General features: G+C 35.5%; 1 long non-coding RNA gene across 1 annotated transcript in view; it reads right to left on the bottom strand.

Moving 5' to 3' along the window:
- Positions 1-21,689, bottom strand: part of LOC149770752 (uncharacterized) — a 60,807-nt gene extending 39,118 nt beyond the window's left edge. The window contains exons 1-2 of the long non-coding RNA XR_016418477.1: positions 21,666-21,689; positions 169-192 (exon numbers count right to left, since the gene is read on the bottom strand). This is a non-coding gene — a long non-coding RNA (uncharacterized LOC149770752). The remainder of the gene's footprint in view (positions 1-168; positions 193-21,665) is intronic.
- Positions 21,690-23,753: the final 2,064 nt, after the last annotated feature.

Below are 23,753 nucleotides of genomic sequence, written 5' to 3'. Positions count from 1 at the left end.
GATCATAAAACATAATTAATATTAGCAATGTTCGATTAAATACGAGGTAAATTCGAGAAATAGTTTGTTTTTGTTTTAATAAATTCACTAGTCTTAGCAATGACATAATAGTCGTATGCATTGCATTATTTCGTCTTATTTTGTGAAAGCAGATGTCTCAATACTTACTCTTTCTTTTATCTCTCTTTCTTCCTGAAATCATATAATAATGTTTATATTAAAATGCAAATGAAATGCGGATCATTACTTTAAAGGATTAGTCCACAACAGCGTTCATTTAAATTAAATTACTACGCGGACAGTCCCGTATTTAAAAGTACGAATGTTACAATTCCGTCCAGTCCTTATTTTGATGAGACAAAACAAATTAACGAACCACAAAGTACATACAATACCTCTAAATGTTTAACTAAACCTGCATATTCTGTTACTTAGACACAACATAACAAAGAAATAGACTTATTTGTCAGTGACGAGTATTATATCCATTATTGACAGAGTTGGCTGCTTCATAATACAACAAATGAGATGGCATCCAAATCTGCACTTTCTACTGTTTGCGTTTTGTTTCCTTATTTATTTATTTTTTTGTTCTTTTTCACTCACTGAGCCCTCGAACGGCGTATATAATATTAAATTTGCACTTCGCTGAATTTAAATCTGAACAGATTAAAGAAAATTGTACCGAGGAGGCCGTAAAATGTGCTCTGAAAAGTGGCAGGGAGAACGAAGTGTTCAGAATAGAATAAACCTTTCAACCATAGCTCATCTTCTTATGTCTGCTCAAACTGTATATGTCATTAGTTTCTGCTTTCCTGTCTTTGCAAATTCATGATAATTTTTTACTTGTTGAATAATCATTTCATATACACCAACATGTGTAAATATTATAGTGAACATTATTTTTGACTGAAATACTGTGATGACATTTTGATTCATAAACGCCATGCAACCTATTAGTCAAGCACCTGGTCATTGGACTATTTCAATACAAGAACGAAAATGGACACTCTATGCTGTATTCTTGCACTATGAAAAGACACAATGCCGTTTCTGTATGTGTATGTGTGGACATTCTTGAAAGACAAACTAGCAGAATCAGGTTCGAAATATTTGACAACTTGTTTTCATTCTCTTTTACATGAGATTTCATATTTGAGTGGACAATTATAGTACATAGTAACATTTAAATAACTGATGGCAACGAGGAGAATTAAATTCAAATTCAAGAAAATACATTAGAGCATTCAACATCCGTTATGTAAGCGTTATGAAGTTCCCGTTTTGGAGGGTGAGATTTATAACAATGATAAGTATTTGTAGGAGTATTCATGCATTACCCTTTGCCCTGTGAGCGAAGTAATTCTGCTATAATAAAAAAATATAATGCATGCACTTCGATATCACATTTATATGTTCCACTGGACAGTCAAATAAAGAGCTTTGTCTTGTAGCCCAGTACCTCCGTGCGTGTCGGACTACATCATAATGGTAACAAATCCATTCTGTTTTTCTTGCCAAATTCTCATATTTATAGGTTTGTCACACAAAGATGCCCAATACGCTATTGATAATGTGCTGTCATTGTTTTGGGTTTAACGCAATTTCCTGGCACAAGATAGGCAATACATTGTACATACTATCAGTGGTGGAGAACGAATCCGGAAAAAAAAACAGACGAGGACCACCGACCAACGATAACCTACTGGTAGCTATATCATATAACCACATCGGCCAAGGCCGAGACTCGAATATTTCGGACAGAGGTGAAATGGTAGTGATCGGTAAAAACAAGCGCTTTAGACCACTCGGTAAACCTGGATCCCTGCTTGACAAAAAGTAAGAGAATAAATCTCATACTGTCATGCTTTCAATATCTTTTCTCGGCTCTCAATTTCCATTGAGACTGGCTGACATTGTAACCATGTGATATCTTATCTGGATAATTATGTAGCATGGGAGATTCAATAAATAAAATAAGTGATGCATGGTAGAAGGAGAGCATAATGAACAGACAACATTGTAAAAATGGGCGAGAAGTGTAAATGATATGTTCACTGTGGGTTTTCAGCTCACTTTCTCCGCTTTTTTAACTACGGATCCCATTGCAAATTTTTTCTACATCTAAATTTTGAACAGTGTTATATCGAGGAACTCCAATTAGAATCAAAAAGGAATAAAAAGCAAAGCAGCACCTTTCAGTACTAATTCAAACAAAATAATAAAAACTACTGTGTACCCTTCCTTACAGCGTATTATATAATGTTTTATTTTACCACTATCATGATGACATGCAAGTTTAGTCCGATGTAGAAACGTGTGAATTATGTCAACATGAATAACAAAATAGAAAACATGGAGCAAAAACTCAATAACCATTTTAAATGATGATTATTATGTTTGTATTACAAATTGGAATTAAGACAAAGTTTTGTTTACTTAACACGTTTTTTGTTTTTGTTTTTTGGCTTTCTATGTTATCATGCCCATACTAGCAGGGTAATTGCCATTTGAAAATGTCATCAGACATACGAAGAAACGGTCTCATTTTTTCCGATCGAGACAACGCAGTAATTTTAATTTGTCCTGAACATTTAGACACAAAATGAAGGAAAACAACATCATTGTATAAATTTGTTTCTTACGTCAGATGTTTTATTAGAATCACTAACGCTTATGCACCTGAACGTCTCTCAATGATGTGGCAGTACAATCGCTACAATACAACAATTATTGCAATACAGTCCATATATATATATATATATATATATATATATATATATATATATATATATATATATATATATATATATATACTATACAGTCTATATATACACAGAAATCAACAAAACACGAATGTACACATATATGCATAGTGATGTGGCAACATTAGACGCTCTGTATATGTACATATGTAAGTATATATTTCTCTCTCTCGCTCTCTCTCTCTCTCTCTCTCTCTCTTTATATTTATAGGTTACTGCATTTATATGGGAAATATGAGAGAGTTTTTCAGATGGAAATACTGCATGACCTTGGTAGTGCAGTATATCTATCCAAAATACGAGTTCATATTTTCCCATATAAATGCAGTAAACTTTGTATTATCTTCTCATTTTCTTATTCTTCCTAAGGCTTAATTATGTAAACAAAAATACACTACACGAAACAAATTAACTGAATGTATGCCGTATTCTAAACTAAATACACAAGCACAGACTCATCATTACACAACAACAACATTATTAATGCGCACTAAATTCCGCCCAGACATAACTTTCGAAAGAAAACGGCATTTTGGTCTACTAAAAATTGAAATTTGGAGTCATATTGTGATTGAATGTGCGTTTTCTATTTGATCTGGAATGAACAGAGTTAGGTAATTGTGTCATTTCTTCGAAATTGCGTGATTATGGACTGGATGTGCCAATTCTACATGAAGTACATTGGATTTCAGCGGCGACGGAGGAGCGTCTTGACATCTGCAAGTGTGTATCTGTTCTGCCATTGAATGTTTAAAATTATAATGTGGGAAAAATGTGAAGTTATTCAATTTCAATCATCACATGGATGCTATGGAATATAATGTTTATTTCATTTGGATTGGAGTAAGGGGTGTGTAACTGCATTAGGAATGTAGTCGAAATAACAGTACAAATGCATAATCAAGCTTGAGAAACCATGGCATGGCTCATGTAATTCGTATTTGCAGAACTAAGAAAGTATATTTTGAGGAAATTCAGGATGTAAAACTGTAATACTCGAAGTATATTTTTGCCATTCTTATTAAAAGCTAAAGGAGACAGTTTATGCTTTGTAACTTGCATGTCATTTGTGGTTACCCACCAATTTTATGAAATCTGGCGTCTATCGCCAAAATCCGAAACATTGTAAAGTTAACACGGAATGCAGCAAAGTAGCTAGTATGTGGCAGTCCACGAAACATGTGCTTTAGTTCAATCAGAAACAAATTTTATCAACCTAAACTCAAAGCGTCTGCTACACGAGTGTACATGAATTGTTTACAAAGTAGTTCCTAATGCACTATTGGGAACACGTGTCCTGCAAGTGAGTGGAATATGGAGGTGTGCAATATCGCAAAATACGGAACGATTCTGACGATGTAAAGTTAACGGAGAAAAAAAATGAGCTTATAATAAATGTGGGTATCCGTTCCATATCACACAGATTGTAGAAGTCGAAGTATATATAACTGAAATTAATTTGAAAAATCTTAGAAGAGGACATTATATAATGTGATGTATTTATGAGAAGAATTAGTTTGACAGCATGTAGGTTCAGGGATATAAGAAACAGCAAATGTTGCATTGTGTAGAAGTAATGAAGGTGAATAGTGAATTGGAAAACATGCAATTTAGTTAGCACGTTATATCCATGCAACAGACTGCTAGATAAGTAGAATTCAGCAGTACAATACAGCAGCTCTCTACACTCGGAGTAAGAACACCTTAGCTAGATGATTTCTCAGCTAAAGATAAGGTGCCTGATTGCAAAAGATACAAGCACCTAATGTCTACCTTAATATCTGAATAGGGATAAGCTTCGCAGAATCAGCAATAAATTATATAAAACTTATCGAAATGAATGGTCCATAATTTTCCAAACTAAAATCAGATAGAGGATTGGTGACCCAACTAATGCATAGCTTTCAATGAAAACCGTGACCATGATATCTTTGAAATAAAACCACTTGCAATAGCTACTGACTTTATTATATTGTTTGTGTTCAAAAAGACCTACATCAGTCCTAAATGACGTGTCATTTCTTTAAAACTAAGTGCATTTAGGTAACGATAGGGATTTCTGATTGGTCTTATAAGAAGTTTATTTATCCATTTAACAGTAGAAAAGAAGCGAAAGCAAAATTTATGAAAAGTGCAACAAACACTTTATAATATATAGTGAATATTTAAAAGGTACTTACATTAGTATGAATTAAATCCCAAATAATACTAAATGCCCTATCACAAATATAAAATACAGTATGTTCCGTAATCAATTTCGATAGTCTTGAATGTCATGATATTTCGAGTGTCTTGAAATTCCCAACGTACCACAATTATTGAATGTCCTGATGCACCACAATATTACAATCCAAGCGCTTTTTGAATTATTTCTCAGTAGTCCCTATCTAGTTTGTATAGCCCAAACCTTCAATGTGTACCTTGTCTTTGCACTGAATAATTTAAATAAATAAATAGTTTATAATTTTATATGAACACAAGAGTATATTATGATCCTCACATATTGATATAAATAGATATTCAAAATTGTTTTAACTTAACCTCCATTTATTTATTGATACCGATGCTTTGCAACAATAGATTGCTCTGGATAACAACACATATGATAGAAAATGCCACTAAGTCTTGAACTCAAATTGGAATGAGCTTCTTGTTTAGTAGTTATAATCATGGAAAATCTTAAGCACAATCAGGCCGAACGTCAAGAATGCTATAGAAATCAAATATATATAAGAGCATGATAAGAACAATCCCCAATTACATATGACAATATGTTCAGCAGGAGATGCAAAAGAGTTTACAACTGCAATGTCCATATTGGATCTCCAAGTAGCAACATGTTCGTCAGGGATGAATTAGCTCATATGATAAATGTGTTTGCAAAGTTTCGTCTAAGTACTTTAGGAAAGGTATCCATGAAAAACTTGAGACATGGGATAGAACACCAGAGGTAATGACAACATTTTTTACTCCCTCAGGTTTTCTTCTCTATGTCTGAAATTGACCATGCAAAAAACTAAATAAGGAGAGACATTATATTTTGTCATTAGTTATTAGTTATTTGGACATACCATAATGGATGTATAGGATGTATAACTGTCATTGGATTACACATGTACTGTATTAGTTATTTAGACATACCATAATGGATATATAGGATGTATAACAGTCATTGGATTACACATGTACTGTATTAGTTATTTCGACATACCATAAAGGATATATAGGATGTGTAACAGTCATTAATATGAATGGATTTAATGCCTTGATAACATAGGAATTTCTTCTTCTTTGAAGAAAAAATGGAGGCGGAGGGTGTTTATTAGAAGAGCCTTTATTAGAGTAACTACAATATTCATGGCAGTGTATAACTTCATCTTTTGTGTTAGTGTCATGGTGTGTAAAGCAATGCGTATCGTGTCAAAATTGTAAGTCTTATAAGAATATTTATGTGTGGTTGTTGTTGTATACTTACCATTATATTTCTTTTCCAATTTCATTGATGCATTACTATTTATGGTGAGGGTTTGTAGAGACTCTTATACTTCATTATCATAAACATTATAAACATTTCATTTGCATACAGTGTGTTTTAGTCTTTTCACTTAATCCTATTATGGTAACCCATTCATTTTCAATCTTGTTTCAGTCCATTTTTTTTAAACCGGGGCACATGCTATTCATATGTCCATTCATCAGTCTCTCCATTTTTTCATTCATTGTTCATTCACCTACTTGTCCATCTGTCTAACACACGTTTCCCACTATGTACTTCTCCATATGTGTAATTCATTTTTCCTCACTCTGTACTTCTCCATCTAACACACGTTTCCACCCATTATATACTTGTCCATCTAGTACACCTTATTCCCACCCTGAATATATCCATCACATGCCTATTTGTCTAACCCAGGTTGGCTGCCTTGTTGCCTCAATTGCAATCGGATGTTATAGCAAATAATCAGCTAAAAGTGTCATAAGTTTATAAACCAAGTCTATACATGCAGGTGCTTCATCAGATGCACAATTATTGACATAGACTTCGTCTGTCAACATTTAGAAATTCCCATTTTAAAATGTGACTGTTTAATTGTGAGATGTGAACTCAGTTAAGAAACTCTATGAGGTACTATCATAATATTGTTTGACTTTATAAACATATATATATATATATATATATATATATATATATATATATATATATATATATATATATATATATATATATATATATATATATATATATATATATATATATCATGTGTTACCCTTTATTTTGATGCTTTTAAAAGAAATTATCTTTTTTATAACATTTAAGGAATTTTAACAAATTTACATATTATTATTCATCCTGTAGGACATCATATTTGCAAGAATTTTTCTTCTTAATTTTTTTGGATCTTTTTATCATAGCATTTTTAAAACCTAGCTTATAATTGGTAATATAAAGCCAGTAGTGTGCTGATATGCTGTTAAACTCTGTTCATACCAGTTCATTTATTATCATACGTAGTGTAAACAATCATAATATTTCACATGGTTGATAATTATAATTACATGCTGGACAGTTTCTTTAATTCATACCACATACAATTATAATTACATATTGTACAGTTTCTTTCACCTATAATATATGATTATCTGTTATAATTATATATTGTATATTGTTCAATTTAAATCACATGCAGTGGCTATAACTCATTAAAATAATCCATATAGCGTGGTGAAAACACATATACAAAAGAGAAGGGAGGTAAATGCTGTTGTTTGATTGTGATAGTTATTTATCTTGCTAAAATTAATTTATTCTCTATTAGCACATTTATATCTGGCTAGGTTCAGTAACTATGTTTCTTATTTTATGTTCACATTACTGGTATGAGATGGTGTTACTAGAGGTGGTATGCCTGAATAAAATTAACCTTGCCTGAATCAATTCATGCAGACTATTGTTGCTAAAAAAAGGGAAGATAACAGCAAACGAATTAACTGATCCGTGCTCTTTTATTACTATTATTATCATTATTATTTGCTGAAATTATTGACACCACATGTGAAATGTTGGACTTGATATCCAGCAGGGCAAATGGTGAATACTATGATAGACAGGAAAGATAAGATGGACACTGTAACAGTTTGAATGGGTCAGAGATGTTGGATTGTAAGTGTTTTATATGTGCAAGTATACGTATAACATATAATTATACCATAGGTTACTGATTTGGTCAAGTACTAATTAGGGAATCGAGCATTAATCAGGAAGTCAAGCACTAATGAAGACATTATTATAGTATGACTACTGATAAAACATTTGCTACATTATTAAACTCTTAGTATACTTTGCAACTGTATTGATTTCAAGATCTAGAAATACATTTCAATGAAATATTCTTAGGTTTATTAGATTCAGAACAAAAAAATTGTTTTTATTTTACAATAGCATTGAGAATGACGCTTTTATATTCAAATTTTTATTTTATCAGCTTCTATACTTATTTTTACAGAGCTATTATGCCCTTCCATTTTACATTTTATCTTGTACTACATATATTTATAATATCTTAATATAAGGTGACCTCACAATTAGCCTGCAGTCTTCTTAGCATGGCTCTCATAAACAGTGTTACAATGAGGGAGTACTTATATAGTATCAAGATTTTTACAACAGCAGTTAATGATATTTGACTGTCCAAAATTTACCTTGCAGGTGTCATAGTTGTTCGGTATGACTATCCTACATTAACCTTACAAGTACCTAGATTTTACAGTTTGAATGTCCTAAATTATCCTCACAGGTACCTAGATTGTGCAGTTTGACTGCCCTAAATTAGCCTTACAGGTACTGTGTTTGTACAGATGATCTATTAAAGCACCCAACTACTATATCTGTCTGGATATAGCTAATGTAAACATAATAAACCCTCCCCTGCCATCACTTGATGCACCAATATACATGTATCAGTATATATATATATATATATATATATATATATATATATATATATATATATATATATATATATATACACCACTCTGGGTTGCTTGCACAGCAGGTGTTGATACGTGGGTGACCCTTCTTCTTGGCGTGGTGCAGCTTCTTGGGTAATATTCGCACCTTGCTGGCCACGAGGGAATGGTCCGTGTCACAATCGGCACTGTGGTAGCTGCGGGTAAGGAGGACACTGGCCAGTTCTGCACGCCTGGTGATGACGAGATCTAGCTGGTGCCAGTGGCGTGAACGTGGGTGTCTCCATGACACCTGGTGGATCTCCTTGCATTTGAAGAAAGTGTTGGTCACACATAGGCTATGGGAGCAGCACAACTCCAGCAGTTGCTGACCATTCTCGTTGATCTTGCCCCTTCCGTAAAAGCCGAGACAGGTGGACCAAGCCTCATGGTCAGCTCCCACTCTAGCATTGAAGTCTCCTAGTAAGTAAAGGCTTTCATTGTTGGGGATACTGGATATTGCCTGATCCAGAGCCTCATAAAACTTGTCTTTCTCCTCGTAGGTGGAGTAGAGGGTTGGGGCAAACACACTTAAGATGTTGACCGGGCTTAAGGATGTTGACAGCCGGAGGACAAGGATTCTCTCAGTACCTGATGATGGAGGTTCAATGAAGGCGATTAGCGTGTTCTTCACGGCAAAGCCTATACCATGCTGCCTAGGTTCATCCAAGGGCTTCCCTTGCCAAAAGAATGTGTAATTGGCTTCCCTGATGGTGCCGCTGTCAGCCAGTTGGGTCTCCTGGAGGCAGGCAATGTCGATGTTCGGTCGGGAGAGTTCTCTGTCAATGACGGCAGTCTTCCGTTCATCGTCGATCTGCTGTAGGTCAGTGGTCAATAAACAACTGCAGCGATGGTTTGAGCACTATCTCGAGCTATATGCAACCCAAAACAATGTCACTGGAACTGCCCTGGATGCCATTCCAGACCTGCCTGTCATGGAGGAGCTAGACACACAGCCCACCCTGGAAGAGCTCGGAAAAGCCATCGATTGCCTTGCCTGTGGGAAGGCTCCTGGAAGCGACGGCATTCCGCCTGAAGTGCTCAAGAGCGGAAAACCAGCACTGCTCCAGCCCCTACACACACTCCTCTGCCTTTGCTGGGTACAGGGATACATCCCACAGGACATGCGTGACGCCAACATCGTCACTTGGTACAAAAACAAAGGAGACCGTAGCGACTGCAACAACTATCGGGGCATTTCCCTCCTCAGCATCGTCGGAAAGGCCTTCGCCCGTGCTGCCTTGGCGCGCTTGCAGATCCTAGCCTCCCGCGTCTACCCAGAATCCCAGTGTGGATTTCGAGCCGGCAGGTCAAGTGTAGACATGATCTTCTCACTACGTCAGCTGCAGGAGAAGTGTCGCGAGCAGTGGATGCCCCTCTACATTGCCTTCATAAACCTGACGAAGGCGTTTGACATGGTTAGTCGGAGTGGACTCCTCAGACTCCTGCAAAAGATCGGCTGCCCCCCACGTCTGCTTGCTGTCATTATGTCGTTCCACGAGAACATGCACAGCACAGTGTGCTTCAATGGCGCAACATCTGAAGCATTCCAAGTCATTAGCGGAGTCAAACAAGGCTGTGTCCATGCATCGACGCTCTTTGCAATATTCTTCTTCATGCTTCTCCAGTACGCATTCAAGGACTGCAGCGAGGGAGTGTACATCCATACCAGGGCTGACGGCAAGCTGTTCAACATCGCCCGTCTCCGTGCTAAGACTAAAGTCACAGAGATACTCATCCGTGAATTGCTCTTTGCCGACGATGCAGCCTTGACATCACACACGGAAGATGGACTTCAGCAGCTGGTATGCTGCCTCTCCCATGCATGTAAGGAATTTGGACTGACCATCAGTTTGAAGAAAACGAATGTCATGGCACAGGACACAGACTCCCCTCCCTCTGTCTCCATCGATGGGTACAATTTGGAAGTTGTCGAGAACTTCACATACCTCGGGTCTAACATCTTCAGCTCACTCTCCATTGATTCTGAGGTGGGCAGCAGGATTGCCAAGGCAGCAGCAGTGATGGCCAGACTTAACCAGAGAGTCTGGAACAACCCAAACCTCACAGAGAAGACCAAACTGCGTGTCTACCAAGCGTGCGTGCTCAGCTCACTTCTCTACAGCAGCGAAACATGGACCACCTATGCAAGACACGAGAGGAAACTCAACAGCTTCCACCTGAGATGTCTGCGGCGCATTCTGCACATCCAGTGGCAGGACAAAGTACCCAACACAGAGGTTCTAGAACGCGCCAACATGAACAGCATGTTCTCCATACTCAGCGAGAGGCGCCTTCGCTGGCTCGGCCATGTCAAGAGAATTGATCCAGGTCGCATTCCCAAGGACCTGTTATATGGGGAGTCAGCAGAAGGTGCACGACCAACTGGACGACCACATCTGCCTACAAAGATGTTTGCAAGAAGGATATGAAGACAGCAAACATCAATGTCAACGACTGGGAGAGCTATGCAAACAACCGTTCCAGCTGGCGTCTAGCTGTCAGGCAGGGAGTTCAAAACGCAGAGGAAACGAGAAGAATAAAGCAAGCTGAAAAGAGAGCTAAAAAGAAGGATAAGCAAAAGCGTACTTTGGAGCTATGCCATCGTCTCTCGTAGACGGACGGATGCCAAGATATACCACTCTCAATTTATTATCAATGAATCACATGTTCTCTCTCAATATATTATAAATGAATCAAATGTTCTCTATCATTATATTCTCAACGAATCACATGTTCTCTCTCATTATGTTCTCAACGAATCACATGTTCTCTCTCAATATATTTTCCAAGAATCACATGTTCTCTCTCAACGCATCTTACGAAGGCTAGCACAACTACATAAAAATCTACAGGAAACATCTATCTTCACTATATATTTCCTGTTCGGTGTTTAAAATAAAATAAAAAATATCTGATTCAGAACAATCTCGAACAGTTAACTTTTATTATTTTACAGAAGCAGCCCTATTCTGACCTTCAAATCTCAGTGAACCAATCAAATGCTCGAGCAGTTCAGTTGTTGATTTCACCATGATCAGCTGTACGAATGAATTCTACTACAAAGTATAGATATACTTGTATGACAGTACTAACTATTGAATTAAACAACTTAAATTGTATGCATGTGTGGTTGGGTGGGTGACTTGGATTTTTAATGTAGCTTTGACAATTGTTCAGTCATATCGCTATGATGTCTACATTGTGTCAGTTTATATTAATGTCTAGCACTGGGGCATCATACCGCAGACATGTAGCATGATGTCCCACCTAGTCATATTATCCTGACACAAGGCCGACCAGTCCTAACATTAACCTCTGAATGCTGAGCGCCAAGCGAGACAGCTGTTAGAGCCATCTTTGCAAGTCTCAAGTATGATTCGGCCGGGGATGCTTCTTCAAACTGTATCCAATTTTTAGTTAGTACAGAACTCTGTCTGATGATAACTTTTGCTTGGTCCTATTGATATCAACTAAATCTTATATGCAGTGCTATATTGACAAGGTCTCAAATGAATGTATTCTACATCATTATCTGATTGAGTTATGCCCCCTGATTGTTGATCGTAATAGACTTTTGCTCTCATTGGTTCACAAAAACAACTTGTACTCTTCTTCTCATGAGATACACATTGTGCCATGTACCAATATCACTTGTCCTAGTGCTCAGGTAATGATGATTCACACCAAGTGAATAATTTTGTATATATTTCCACCATTAACAATTAGCAATGTTCAACATTGCTTAATATCAAGGATTGTCATATATTATTTACTTTTGCATAGTTTTAGTTTCTGTACCTGTCAGTCAAGGATTTGTTGAAGAAGTGGCTGGTGTTTGTTTGTACACAGGTATCTGACACCAATTTGATACAAACATGGGTCATGAAAATAATGTTTAGAGAGAAGACAAGATTTAAACTGTTTCTTATGTACAATATATGTATATAACATATACAATGAGGCAAAGTTTGCATACTAAATTTAAAAATTTCTGTTTCACACCAGGTCTTCGACTAATGAGGTATATTATCATTTACATTGTCACATTTCAGTAATATAGGCATAACTCTATTGTTAGAGACATGTTACCTTTAATGTAGAGAAGCCATGAAATAACTATTTTTGTATATCAACAAATTTGGACAAAAAATTATAAAAAATCATCCTATTGACTGAGATTTCCTAGTCAACTACTTTCGTTGGCTAGTTGCATATGTCAGTCTAGTGTGCAATCAGTCCTATTTTAATATCTTTTTGTTTGTTTTTTGTCCTGTTTGTTTAATGTCCAAATATGTCAGAGTACTTTAACATAGACTTTTGCCATAGTTACTTCTCGGGGTATGTAAATATGACTTTCCATACGAATATGGATGCATGAGGATCCAAATAAAGTGAATAATTGCTATATAAAGGTATGCATGACAAAACAGTTATGACACCTGTTACTGAAAGAATCTATATTGAATGCATGCGTGACCAGGTCTAACTTTTACTTTAACCATATATAGGTTATTGGACATATGACATAATTAGACACATTCTGTATAAACCCCGGCAAGGGTACCTGCCCCTGAACCTGAATACAAATAATACTATCATACAGGTTAGATAACATTTAATTTGTACTCTACATATATTTAAATTGAGGCCCACAAGCCTGGGTTTAAATCTCCATAGAGTATGAATTAAACATTCTCAGGATACCATATAAAGATGAAAAAGAAGATATAATTTATGGACGTATTCTAACTAAATGACATGTACATGCTAAATTTATACATGTTTAAGAGATCCTGAGTGACTACCATCAGTACACTAAATTACAACAGGTAATGTATTTTTGAGTATTCCATATTAGCCATACATATCAATCATAAAATGTTAGGGCAGCACATTGACATTTCTAACAAAACAATGTAATGTATAATCTATTCATATTTGCTCCACATTACTTGACCTCCTACACTTTGTCCTATATCTTTAATGTCCTTGCTCTTTTTATCACCTACACATATACTTTCATTTTTCAGCATCATGTATAAATTAAGTGAACACTTTATTCAGTTTGTTAGAGCTAAAAGTGATACATGTTCAATATTGATATTATCTTGCATATAGGTAAGATAACATTTGAGAAAGAGTAGTATGAGTGCATTGTATATATACACAATGAGCTATCAAATATCAAGCGCAATGTCCCAAAGGTAAGTAAATACCTCGATCAGTCCCTTGCTATGTGAAATAACTAAGCATCATTCAGAGATGAATATATCATATCAAGGAAATCTAATTTGACTCATATATGCTCCAGTTTTCCAGGAGAAGATTAGACCTTCAAGGATTAGAAAGTTAATGGTTCGAGATATATCAGCTAGAAAGGTTCAATAATAATTGCCTTTTTGAAGAGTGTATATACAGCTGAAACAGTTAATAAAAATATAATCGCCCTAATACATATCATATTATCTTCACGTGCAATCTAAATATATTTTCTTTTTGTAATGGCCAAACTAGGTCTTGATAATACTACATTAGAGTATGTTACCAGTAGACTAAGGAACGGAGAAGGAAGTACAGTCTTGATTTATTTTCAACCAAAACACAAATGATTCAATGATAAAGAAACATTGATTAAAGCTACAGTTCATAACCATGACAGCCTTGTTTTTTTATACAAGGCCTGATTACTATCATTGTTTTGATGTACAGTTCGGTACATGAAAATGTCACACAAGTTCAGGATATATATATTTGCCCTATTCAATTAATTCATTATATAACGTCTTTTGATGAATGGACATTATATAAGGAGTATTACATTTATATTATCTTGAAATAAGGTTTACTACATAAGGGAAAATATGACTTGATTGTAATAAGTCAAATATAAAATCTGGAGCGAGAATGATTTTTAATTTACACTTCAACTATATCGTAATAAGTACCTGAATTGAATTGATATAAATGACAATAAATTGGTTGTCAGGTCGGTGAGGATAACAATAAGAATGATTTAAACAGCTAGTAAATTATACAATAAACATCATATAAATTATAATTTATAGATTGATAGATTAATTAGGTACTGTTGAATTTAATTCGCATGTTTAGTAAGTGAGGATCACTCTCAATGCTGTATTTTACCGAAGGTCTCTTCGAACATTTCATATTCGATATTTATCGCATATAATGTGTCGGAGAGTGACTCGTGTTAATTTGCAACTTTGGCTCGAATTTGCTGTTCATTCTCGAGCGGCTTGTCGTCCAAGAGTGGAATCAACAACATTTATGTGGATCGTTTGTGTGCTTCCGGGTCCTCGTTATGGCATTTTGCATTTATCCATCAGTCGTATTTAAAAGCAACTGGATTTGTAATGAAAACCACTGATTAGCCTTTCGTTCTAGTCATATGTGGTTCATTTTTATATCAACAATGTTTTTCCCCGTTCATCCACGCGATTGTCCCGGACATTGTTAAAAAAAAACACAGCTTATACCTATCATCAGTGACATTTCTAAATATTACATCGGTGACATATGAAGGATCTAAAATATTTGGGACGATATTGTGATTCGTTTCGATACCACATTTCATACACCCATTAAGCAATGGCAACGAAACGCTGTTAATAATTAAAGTTTTAGCCATTGATGTAGAATGAACATTCTTTAAAATCATAGGGACTATATGTCGGGTATTTCTCCCCGACAATCGATATGTACATAGAATAGTAATATATAGATGTCATACACTGTAGCAATGGGAATTCGTATATTCATTTATTTGCGTCACCAATAGCGATTTGATCTTACAAATTTGTTTATGAATTTATTACCGCCGTTATTTGCCATCGTCAAAGTTCCTTCGACGAGTTGCAGCCCATTCGGTGCGATACAATACATGCACTCCCGATGAGTAATGACGATAAAATCAAGTACTGACCCTGCATCAGGACTCACGTGTTTGGGAACGGCGTCGAATATGTGTAAATTGCAGAGACTAACGCTAATAAAGATATATAGAGATCCGTTTATTATTTCCTTACCAGGTTGGTTTCCAAAGGAAGTATTGGTATATTTGTTAATGTATTGTTTTTCATGTCATATGATTCATCCGTTGTGCCAACATAAAGACTTATAATCGACATAAGTATGCATTTATCACAATAGCAATTTCCTGAGATATCTCTGATGACAAAATTCAACATGAATTCCATAAATCGTATCGTGACCTTGTTAATATATCCTGATCTTAGCCTACACCACATGAAGATTGATACTCTTATAAACTCGCTCCTTTCCGAACACTTCCACAAATACATCCATGCTTATCACGTATACATTATAAAACTTACTGAGAGTAGGCTCGAGTTTACTGATTTAGTTTACATGGACTTATATTTGAGGTGAAGCTGTTGATATATATTCATATGAGATAAATATAGTTTTAATCAACCCATACAAATTCACCAACGATCCGAACTCAGACAAGTTCGCATTATGGTTAGTAAAAACCACGCTGAAATGTACAATACATAGTTGTATCTATGCTGGCAGTCAGTCATAGCATAATTATGTCTTTTATAATCTTGTTGAAATGTAACACCCGTCGTTGTACTTGCCGTTTACGTGTCTCTGTGTTTAAATAACCCGCGGAGATAGTCACAACAATGATAGTAGAAATGTCAGCTGAACACTTGAAATAGGCCCATAAGAATATAGACAAACGAAATTACTTAATGCAATCCCTTCAAAGAGATTTTGAACGTGGCCAGCACTATTTCGATTGTTAAATATAATTCACCCGGATCCCCCAAGGTAACACCGTTCAGAGCTAAGTAAAACATGTTGTATAAAATTCATCATATATAGACACATGATGACAGTGGAGAGGGACAAATGTTATGATACACTTCCCTGCGACGACGCGGCCAACGCGTAGCTGCATACAAATTTACCAACGTTGGCTGACAAAGGGAAGCCGCCGCTGAGAAAATCGAATAGACCTTACTTCAGGAACGTGTACATACTGCGCAACGTAATCTTGATTAGACTGAATACTACACGACAACTAATCGCTGCAACCTCATTGGTACATAAACCATATTTGTTATCATCGTCGTTGTGGTTTATCTCGTTACAATTTCCACGCGGTTTAGCCTGCTGATATCGGTATGATTAACGCCACTACTGTATCACAGGCGACTATTCCGACAACCGCAGCGGCCATTTTAACAAATTCCACACCATAGCTCAAATTATACCCAGACAACCTCTCGAAGCAGCCACACATTTTAACAATCAGAGTAAGAGTATGTTTATCCACCATTGAACGATGTCCCACGCAGACCGATGTAATTCCTGATGATGCAGGTGCTTGTGGTACAGGTACTTTGGATGAAATCGTTAGTGCCGAGGAAGGGACATGTAGTGCGGGTGACATAGTGATTCATTTTGTGGCTGATGCCATTTTTAGGCGATACGTCTTACAGCTAGAATGCCTATTACCTTCGAGGTAGATAAAAACTAACAACCGCTATTCCCTCTGAGAAATATAGTCCCGGGAACGAAATATAGTCGCAATAAGGCTCCGTAAGGCTCACAATAAATGGCATATCTTTCCTCTAATTTGTCATGTAGCAGAATTACCCCTGCTCGAACGTGTTCGATATCTGCAATTTCTTCTGTACGGGAACTTATTTAATCTTGTTCTACTTGTATTTCCTCAAGACTCGATCCACGGTTTTCAAGGTCGGCTGTTTTATCTGTGGGAATATCTGCACTCATCCGTCCGATAAATTATAAACAACCCAACAAGACAACTTAAAATCAGCATCAGCTGTAATTGTGTCGTCGACAAATTTTGATATATTCACGGAATCAGCTATGGCATTATTTTAGATAAATAATCTTGTGGTGAATGCGTGTTTGTGCGTAGTTGTAGTGTCGTATTCATCAGGATATAACTCGTAAAACTCTTCTACGACGGCCTGACCTTACTTGTGGTTTTCCGAACATCAACAGTGGTTTTCTGCTTTCCAACACAGTTATCTACAACTGTTCCCTGATCTGACTATGACATATAAATTCACGTTGGTATCTGTACCACATTTTGCAGAAATTTCCAAAGTACAGTTTTCAGTGTCGCGATTAAATCTGTTTCATCCGGTTAATATATTTCACTTTGTATAGGAGACTATATTTTTATAACCATGTAGCATTTGTAAAACGTGTATTATGAGAATGCAGATACATATGACAGTAAATTATACCACTGAAATGTACTGAACAACTTTTGTTTCCTTTTCCTCGACGTCAAAACTTTGGTGTGGCTTTTGCTATATCCTGTACACGTTGTGTATCCACATATTTGTACTTGGCAATGTCCACTCCGAGGTCCTTTTGGAATATGTCCACTTCAGGAGTGGGATGTTCTGCTATACATTGAGATGGTGCTATTTCTGCCATTTGTGTGCTTATCCAAATAAATTCACTTAATAGTATACAATTTGTTAAAAATTACATAATCAGCAATGCACCTAGACTCCATTAGAATATCCTGATGTATGGATCACTCATCTACTAGCGGCGACATGGGTTCGGATACATACGGGCTCCCCATTGAATCGATTAATCTCCTGATTAATAAATAACAATAAAACATTACAAAGTTACATAGTTTAGTTGTTACAGCAGCGTGAGCTACGGTGATTGTTCAGTCACATTTCGGCGAATGTGAATTTGCTTGTAATATTTTCAAGGACGATTCGACGAATAAGTATCATTTGCACGACTGGTAATACAAATCGCTAAAGACACGCTGCAGGACCGCCGATACATGAAATGGATACAAATCATTGAAATTTTGCCACATTTAGAAAAAAGTTAAATGTCTAATATTACCGATCCCACAGAAATGATCATACTCTTTCTAAGATTCATGTCAATCGTAATGTAATCTCGTTGCTGACATTTATGTCAATATACTCAAAAATCAGTGTGTGGGTAATTACACAAAAGGCAACCATGTGTTCTGATTGTTTCGAGAACAAACATCATTCCTGGTTACATTTAGCTATAAAGATTAATTTCGTTCGATAAAGAAATACGTGAAACTAATGTGGTTTTGGTGTTATTTTGCTTTGTTTTTGTTTGTTTTCCTTTTTTGCTAGACTGACATTTAGCGACTTGACAATATTTAGAACAAAATAATTACGCGGAAAATTATAATTAGAACCGGTCTCCCTATTGGATATGTATCAATATGACTGATTTTTTCGAGTTGAGGATAATGGCGCCAACACATATCAAGGTAGTGTTCACGGTAGTCATACATACGGTCACTAAAGTATTACATATGTGAACACAATGTCTGAGTTCGTCGCGAACTGTTGAGTGACAAGAAGACCATGGATGATAAGCGTATTATATCAGCGGCACGTAATAATATACAGAATGGCTTCGTCCACGGAACGTATCGGGAATATATTTGTAAAAATATGACAGCGGCGGGTGCCTGTAAATTATCTGACGACGAAGTGATTTTGTAATCATATCGTTTCAATACCATAATCTGTGCCGCTATGATAATATCACTTGGTTAAACCCTGTTGGTGTGTTATGCGACATTGATTCGTTGCATAATAAACACAGACAATAAAGAAAACCTCTCCGTGGATCTGACAAACATTTAAGGAATATGACCCACGTTGAAATTCATGTCAAGTAATATTGTTATTGAAGTTCGTTGTACTTATCTCGTGATAACTGTAGTCGTGGTTGGTTGAAGATAGCGCACCAACCTAACGACAATTTATGAAGGATGTTATCACCGGAAGAGCAAATATGATCTACTCAAACTTGAGATGGACGCTAGTCCGAACAGACGTCGGCCCGCATCCAATGGATTTCAACCATATATTCGCGAGAGTGACCGTAATGACTTCATTAACAACAACCCACACCCCCCCATTTATACTATAGGCAATCTAAGCGGCTCATTAAAATACACACTTGATTGTGTCATTATCGTACATCAGCACATTCAAGACTTTTGAAATTCGTTCCAAACCAGTATTTACTTTTGAAATTATGATAGGACATTTGAAATTATTTGGAATATAAATCACAATAATGTCTGTTTGGAATATTCACATCTGTAATCTAGATATATGAAATGTCTTTTGTAATTTCTTGTTTAAATTCTTTACTCTATTTAGTTAAAGATCTAGAGTCGTAACAACAGCAATGACAAGATGTTCAAGATGGATGCCATTGTGCCATACTTCATATAAGATTAACAACATTTCTAGTTATTACGTATATACTATACATTGTAAGAAGGATTTGAAGGAAAGCACAATTTAGAGTTGAACAGTCATGAGGAATACGTAGTTATTCCAAGCTTGTCAGGATGCCAATTGGCAAACATATTACCAGCAGCGTGGGCATTTTTTTAATTTAAAACCAAATAAGCATCAATATTAGTATTTCGGCGAAATCGCTATGCTGATATAATCACTGATTCAGGAAAAAATATTGATAACAAGGTTTTCAAGATCACCACCGTGACAGGAATATTCGATGCCTGAATGGCATCGCTAGGACAAACTTAATTTCAAATGACCATCCATTCCGGAGGAACGGGTTTTACAAGAATGTTAATGATATCCGTTATTTAATATTTTAGAAGGAGTAGCAGCAACAAACTCATTGTGCTTACAGGCGAAATAACAGAGCTAACGCACATATTTTGGACTACAACCGATATATTTTCAGCGAGAAATTAAACATACATTTAGATCTAACATACGTTGCCATCAAAGATAATGGTTAGAATGTATATATTTGACATTGTTCTGAAGAGTGTTTCAGACACTATTTAATACCAATGAAACCAAATACACTTTAGAAAATTTACCAATATAGAGTAAGTATGGTCACGAATTTGAGATTTGGCGGCTATTTTGAAACATAGTTACGCCATTTGTACTGCCTCCGTCATATTTTCAGTGGAAAATCAATCGGACATTTAAATATAACTAATGTTGCTATGAAACGGAAGGTGTAGAATGTATATATTCGATAATGTTATGTGCAGAGTTTTAGACACTATTTACTATCTATTTAATGAAGTAGACAATACACCATTTACAGAGTAATTGTGATCACTAATTAGATTTGTGCCTGCTGTGCTTTGAAACATAGTTGCGCAGGGATTGTTAGGCCATATGTACATATAAACTAAACGTTCACATAATGTTAATTTCATCTGTTGGCGCTCAATAATTAATTGTAGCCTAAACAAAACCGAAGGTCATACAAGTAAATCGGTAATTTCTGTGACATTATCATTTTAACAACTACAGGACTATATTATACTCAAGCTACGCATCCCGTATGTTTTGTTGAATAGGATAAGAAAGTGTTGTCCGTATTTCTAAAATCAAGTTTCATGGTTACATATCCCTGCTTGTGACCTTGAAAAGTGAGATATAACAAAACAATGTTAATCATAGTATATATTTAGAAAGTGCAACTAATTATCATGTCAAGGCTTGTAAAGTTCAAGGCCGGGCAGTCAATAATTTAACAGGATGGACAGCTGGTAGGTCAATGTAGAACTATAATATTCACATCATGAAAAAAAGATATAATTAATTAGCCAATACAAGTGTCGGTTTGTACGGATTTGCTAAAAGAAGGACGTTATTTCTTTTTCCCACAAGAGCAATAAATGCGCGATATAGAACCAATAAGACAAGGGTATGAATAAAAATTTTGGATAATAATTACTTTTCTTAAATATATTCGTCTCAGACATCACATACTAAATGTAAGTAATACATGATTTGTGATTATTTACGCAGAGTATCTTTATTTTTTACTTACTCTTTCTATTTTCTCTCTTTCTTCCTGAAAGAAAAGAATAAGCCTGATATTAGAGAAGATGATCTAAATCCCTATAATATACTCTCCAGAAAGGGAGAGGACACGCATACACAAATTCGTCATACTCGTCAATGGAAATACAGGGCAAAATACACAGTGTAAGTCATTAAATATACACTGCCTCTCTGAAGTTTGTGTTTTATTATTGTTTTCCTGCATTGGCCTCGAACTGTGTGTATAATTATGAAGTCATGCATCTCTCAATTGTCGTGTGGACTGGTATAAGTAAAACGTACCGCGGATGCGGTAATGTGTGATCAGGAAAGTGGGCAAACAAAACCAATATTGTTTTATTTCAGAAAAGTATAGCGTTTTCAAACATGCTCATCTGCTTATTTTTTCGAAGACATTAGCTGTCATTCTGTTTTCCAAACCCATGCTTTTTCTTCAGTATTTGACTAATTTGTATAATTAAAGAGTTTTTTGTTGCACAAATGCCTGCAGAACATTTCTCTCTCTCTTTCTCTCTCTACAATACAGTAAATCGAAAATGATAGTTCTGTACATTGGTATAAATTGGCAGAGTATGTTTATTTCTTACACACAAATGATGCAAATGTGTTTTTTGTATGTACTGATGTGGACATTCTTGAAAAACCAAGATAATATGATCACAAATTCTTATCAGGTTTCCTCACTATTTTCATCAAGGAAAAGGGATAGGTAGTACATTATGCAAAGACGACACTGTCCTAATTAAATGCACATTGCACACTTGATAGGTCTTCCAGCAGATAATTCTTTGTTGATATTTGAATATTAGAAGAAAGGAAAATAAGAAACTTGCACTTTTCATAACAGTTCATCTTACGCTATGAGATTGTAAGGACCGTTCTCTCTGCATTAGATAATAAAATATTATTTTCGTCAATCGATGTAATTTGGAAAAGAAAAGAAAAACGTGGTTCAAGCACGGTCATAGGACGGCAAAATGCTATTGTACTAGATTTGTATAAATTGGCAGTGTGTGTTTCATTTTTTTATACAAAATAATGATAAAAAGTGTTTTTGTGTCTGTGCTGTTGTGCACATTCTCGAACGATAACGAGAATCTGATTAGCAAATCTTACACTATGGGTATTTCAGACCAATCTGAATACACTTCTTTGGAAGTGTTAGGCAACGTCAACTGCATCATTTTTGTCAAAGCTGATTGATTTATGTCCCTATATATGGAGCATGGACGTAATGCTATAATTATCGGAATGGATAAGTATAAAACGTGATGATTTTTTATGACAAAACAAGATGTCAAACATAGTCGAGTGCACATATGTTTGTTTAACCATCTTTATACTGGCTGAATCCAATGAACCATTATTAATGCCAAAATATGTATTATATCTTGATGAAATATATCTGTAATAATTGTGTCATTTGTCTTGTATAAATGGCTGATATAGCTCATTCACAATTGCATGATTCTGACCAGAATTAGTTGTACTATCCCCACCAAATTAATGAATAAACATCAAATGTATATTAGCCGTAAATTCAAGATGGCTGACAGCAGTTAATTCGACTTCATTTAAAGATTGAAGAAAACGCGATGTATAAATATAATGATATTGATGCAACTAACGTAGGACACCAAGTCAATTGGTGGCTAAAAGCACAATATAAAAATCAAAATCACTAATGAAAAAACAATCCACATATCTGCTAAGAAATATTCCTATCATCTGGCAGACTTTCGATTAAAATTAAAGTAAACGTTTTCGGTACCGAAGCATTAAGGGATAAACAAATTGATAAACAGTTCCACTTTGAAAACATCAATGATTAAATATAAATAAAATGATTAGATACAAATAAAATGATTAAATACAAATAAAAAGGTCATGAGGATACTGCATATTTGTTGTATTCACGCATCATTCAAATTAGAATTTTGTATTGTAAGGAACACTTTGTAAAAAACACAACAAAATGGTTTTGGATGAAATAGCAGGTTGAATGATGATTCTTTTATTTTATGTTATTATTATAGGGTTTAAAGTCATTTTTCAGCACAAGATAGGCTATGCA

Source organism: Sinohyriopsis cumingii, unplaced genomic scaffold (assembly GCF_028554795.1).
Source record: "Sinohyriopsis cumingii isolate HCF-2022 unplaced genomic scaffold, ASM2855479v2 utg002414l, whole genome shotgun sequence".
Lineage (NCBI taxonomy): Eukaryota > Metazoa > Mollusca > Bivalvia > Unionida > Unionidae > Sinohyriopsis > Sinohyriopsis cumingii.
This window is presented reverse-complemented; position numbering and strand designations above follow the sequence as displayed.